We start from the raw sequence: 5,435 nt of genomic DNA on the forward strand, positions 1-5,435 counted from the left end.
CCTAGCTGTGGGCATATTTGGCAATTTAAGAAAATGTCCTGGGCACTACCACAAAATGGTTGCCGGAGGAAACGTGCCAAAGGACAAGTAACCTTCCTCAAAGACAGTTCAAAGCAGAGGTGGGCAGTGAGCCCCAACATGCTAAACACAAAGTTTTCAGCACCAAAAAGAAACGTAATTCAAAGTAATGCTCACTACTTTTAGGAATTTTTTTTCTTAAAGTGGGTGGAGCTAAGGCACTGTGATGGGTAGCAAGACAGGTGTCGTGGGGTACGGTGGTGACTAGGGCCCCCACACTGCCTACCCTTGCTTTAGCCCAGTACTCTCTAGGGTGGCAGTGGCCCTGCGGTACCCTCCAGGAAGACACCCCCGAGCGTCTCTGTTTACGCAACACACTCACAAAGGCAGCGATCTCTTCTAGCCCTGCTGATCCATTGTAATCACCAAACATGGATAAATAATTTCTTGTGCATGAAAAAAAATGTAATATACAAAGTCTGGAGTTTAGTGTTACCTTTCTCCTGCTGTTCATATTGTAATATCAGGCATAACCTGTTTCCATGAGCACATGACACTGGGTGTAACCATGACTTGCTGCAAAAGACTCACACTTGCCTCCCATATATAGATCGAAGCAACCTGCTTCTCGCTAGGGCCATACATGAAGGTTACTTGTGCTCTGATTTTAGGTAATCTGCCTACTACACAGTCCTGGAAATGAGCAGCGTAGCTGGATTTACATATGGAATCCATGCATGCAAGCGTCCCATAGCAAGTAATGGTTGCACCCATTGGCCATGTGTGCATGCACAGGGGAGGGGAGAACTCATCGTGGATGTGCAGCTACACACAGGGGAGCGCAGATAGTGAAAAACACAAACACTGCGTGTAGAAAATGAAGGAGAAGGATCATACTAACCCACTAATGTGGATATAGATAAGTTTATTGTACAGTGGCCACCTGGTGAGGAAGCCAGTCAAATGTAACCATTCCCACTAAACTATATTTCCTGATGGCTGTAAGGGCTTATTAAAATTTGCCTCCCTACATATATTACTATTATTATAATTATTATTATTACTATTATTTTAAATAGGCCATCTTTAAGGTGGAAACCCTCTCAAAGCAGCATACAAGATTTGAAAACACAATACAAACATTATTATTATTATTTATTTATATAGCACCATCAATGTACATGGTGTTGTACAGAGTAAAACAGTAAATAAATATATATACAATTAAAATTCAGTACAGTGAGTACATGAGCAAGCACCACATGGTAAACAATGATCTATAGTCAGCCATTGTTACGAACTCAAGAGAACTGTTACACATTGTATCATGCATTTTCTCATCCATTGGTTTTGTTTATATGTACTTGTTTCAGAAAAAACTGACTAACCCCCTTTGGTTCTAGTCAGTAATTAAATGCAAATAGGGGGAAATATTAAAAGCAAACAATACAGCTTTCTCTAAATTCCAGAATTCTGTAATTGCAAGCTAAAGTAAACTGACTAGATCCTCAGCTACAAGCAGTATAGAGATATAAGGCTAATAAAACTACTTGGGCTGAAATCCTGTATTTCTTACCTCTATGACTTACATCCGACTAGATACGTATAGAAGTGCATGGCTTGTCTTTAATGCATTTCAAGTGCTCGAGGTGATTCATATACATTATCTCCGTACTTTTGTATAAGAGAAATTTGTGGCCGACTGTGTTTTACTGTATTAGGCTGCAGGTACAGGGCCCATGTGAAGTTTCCAAGGTTCTCTGTACCTGGCCAGATGCCTTAAAGATGCAAGGGCCAAACTAGACATTACATTATTTACATAAGAACATAAGAAGAGCCCTGCTGGATCAGAACAAGGATCCATCTAGTCCAGCATTCTGTTCACTAAGTGGACAACCAGCTGTTGACCAGGAAATCACAAGCAGCACACAAGTGCAACAACACCCTTCCACCCATGTTCCCCAGCAACTGGTGTACATAGGTTTACTGACATTTGCTTGATGACATACATGTTCTTCACCTGGTAGTGTGTACGGGCTACTACAAATTTTTAATTTGCTTACCTATAGCAGTGCTTACCGGAACAGTTTGCAGAATTGTAGGACTCATCAGATAGATTATGAGTTCCAAATTTCAAGTTATTAGTGCAACAAGAATTGTTTTTATAAGCAATAGAATGTTGAGGCTTATAATGGGGGATCATTTTGGGGGGAGTAACTTACCTGCCCCTTTAATATGATAAAGAAGAGTCAGTATGGCATATACTATAGAAGATTGTCCCAGAAACAGAGAACCTCAGGTTCAAGCTGCTGTTCGGTTACAAAGATCTTGGGCCAATTGTCATTAGTCAAATCCAACGCACAGATCCATCGAGAGGATAAAATGGGGTGAAGCCAAGTCTGTTGCCCTGAGTTTCTTGTAGGAAGGGTAGGAATATATTTTTATTATATTGTAATAAAAATATAATTAGCACTTGCTGGTTTGTTTGTTTTTTTAAAAAAGTAAATAGTAGCCGTGGGGACCCCATCCAGATTGGGATCATGGTGAGGGGACAGGGCTTTGACAATGGGTTTCAGTGACACCGCCCCGCCTTCAAGATGCTATTTGCATCAGCAGGAAAACTCCTTTTAGTACCAATGGGAGGTTTCCTCCTGATGGAAATAGCAGTGGAAGGAGCTCCAATCCAGGTGTGGGCGTGGTCCCAATCCAACCCCCCCCCCCATCCAAAGCAGATATTTACTTTAAAAAGAAACATTCACCCAATTGTTAATTGTGCATAACATGTTGTCTTCTTTGTTCAAATCTCTGAGCAGCTAAGAGTGATTTCTGGCTTTTCGTCTACGACCTTCAAAACAAGTTTGAGTATTCCACCTTAAGGGGAATATATTACATCAGGGTTCCTCCCCCAACATGGTGCTCCTCTGGGTATTTTGGACAACCACTCCCATCAGCCAGAATGCTAGACCATAAGGAAAGCTGAGCAAAGGAAGATAGATGCTTTTGAACTGTGGTGTTGGAGGAAAATTCTGAGAGTGCCTTGGACTGCAAGAAGATCAAACCAGTCCATACTCCAGGAAATAAAGCCAGACTGCTTACTTGAAGGAATGATACTAAAGGCAAAACTGAAGTACTTTGGCCACATAATTTCTCATTATGTGGCCAAAGTACTTCAGTTTTGCCTTTAGTATACCCTGGATACCCTGGAGAAGAGGCTGATGCTAGGGAAAGTGGAAGGCAAAAGGAAGAGGGGCCGACCAAGGGCAGGATGGAGGGATGATATTCTGGTGGTGATGGACTCGACCTTGGGGGAGCTGGGGGTGGTGATGGCCGACAGAAAGCACTGGCGTGGGCTGGTCCATAAAGTCACGAAGAGTCGGAAGCAACTGAATGAATAAACAACAAGGGATGATGGGAATTGTAGTCCAAACATTTGGAGGGCACCGCATTGGGGAAGGCTTTATTACATACTTTAATGTTTTAAGTGTTATTAAATAGCCTTGGGTGCCTTTCTTTTCCACTCCGTTCAGTTGCACCCTAAGCAGGTGACCCTGTGATCATTTCTTGTAACATAACCGTTTGGGATTTTTATTGAGTTCCACATGGCTGCTCCACTCAGTTGCAGTGGACCATTTTTTCACAAGTTGCTGCACAAGAGATTGAGGTGTGTGCGTGCGTGTGCAGGGCCGGTGCTACCATACAGGCCACTCAGGCGGCCGCCTAGAGCACCAAGCTAAGAGGGGCGCCGCGCAGCACTAACGCGCGTTGTTGGCTGTGAGCCGGCCCAGCCTGGCCTGAGGATTCAGTTGGGCCTGGGCGGGCGAGATGGCGCCCCGTGCCTGCCTAGCCAAAGCAAAGCCAGGGACGCTGGGGTGGGGGTGGGGCGGCTCCACGTTCGGACTTCCACCTGGAAGCCACCGCCCCAGAGCCACTTTAGCCACCAGGAAGCTGCCCTCCCAGAGCCGAGAGGCCGCCACCAGAAGAAGAAGAAAAAGCACGTGGCGAGCTCGACCCTGGCTCAAGCCAGCCTCTGCCTTACTCCCGAGGAAAGGGCACCGGGTTGCCTCGCCCCTCTCCTCAAACAGGCCGCAATGTCCAGGCAGGCGGGCAAGCGGGACTCCCTCTCCTTTCCCCCAGGAAAGCTAGGGACTTGTGGACTCCTCGCAAGGCAAACTCTCCTGCTTCCCAATCCTGCTCACGTGGATCAACAGGACTTGCATCCGAGAAAGCTTTGCACGGGGAGGTACCAGTGCAGCCCGATCCACCTATGCCTCCTTACTCTGAAGCCTTATTCCCCCGAGTAAACGTGCGGAGGGGATCGGGACGCCAGGATGCATAGCGGGTTGCTTTCGCACAGAAGTAAGTCCCGGTGAATTCCAGACGGCTCAGTCCCAAATCGAAGTGAGCCAGTCCCAGCTCTCCACTCGGCGCACACGTTTGGACTTCCGCGCAATTTGGGAGGGGGTGCAAGTAGCTCGCCTTGCCTAGGGCACAAAATAGTCTGGCACCAGCCCTGTGCATGTGTGTGTTTCCTCTAGCTGCCCCCCACAGTCTCCGCTACAGCCAAGGCAGATGGGATAGGGATAGAATTTTGTGAACCGCCCAGAGAGCTTCAGCTATTAGGCGGTATAAAAATGTAATAAATAAATAAATAAATAAATAGAATAACATGGCAACTTGGCAGAGGTGGCTAAATGGTGTGCAGAAATGACTGTCTTCTAATGCTAGGGCATGTGTTAACAGGATCTCCAATCAGTGTGCTTTCAGGGAATAACCACATCTTACAAACTAACAAATACATTGTGCCATAAACTTCCAAAAGCCGCTTTGAGTAGAGTTGTAGATGAGGCCCCCTTTATTAGAGGGTGGAAGTCAACGGGAGTTTGACCTCTCAATTCAGGAAGAGAACATGGACCTTTCCCCCTACCTACCCACCCCAAGTGTTTGAAGAGGAAGCTGGAGAGAGGAAAACAGCAATAAGTTTCAAAGCCACACTGCAGCCTCTTTTGTGAGGTAGAAATTCAATGTCAGAGTATATATCCTGCAGACAGTTGGCAAGAGATGAAGGGGGCTAGCAGCAGCCAAGGCAGTGAGTTGGCTTTTAAATATTTAACTCTCTCTGCCACCAGTAGGGTTGCATATTGGCCTCCATACCCATTCAAAAGAAGGTCTTTATTTTCCCTTGGAGATGGCAGGCCTTGGTATCTTGATCTTCAAGTCATGCTGTGTCTGTAAATGTCTTGCTGAATGGGTAATATTTGTGACTGACTTCCCAACTGTCTAAAGAGTTGAAAGATTCCAGAAATGGCCCTGCTCTTGCTTGATCTTTCCTAGAAGCTACTCTTGTGATCCTTCTGCAAACCAGCAGCCTAAAGGCCAGTTCGCAGATGCCTCTTGATCATATTAAAACTACAGCACCA

This window comes from Elgaria multicarinata, chromosome 1 (genome assembly GCF_023053635.1).
Source record: "Elgaria multicarinata webbii isolate HBS135686 ecotype San Diego chromosome 1, rElgMul1.1.pri, whole genome shotgun sequence".
NCBI lineage: Eukaryota > Metazoa > Chordata > Lepidosauria > Squamata > Anguidae > Elgaria > Elgaria multicarinata.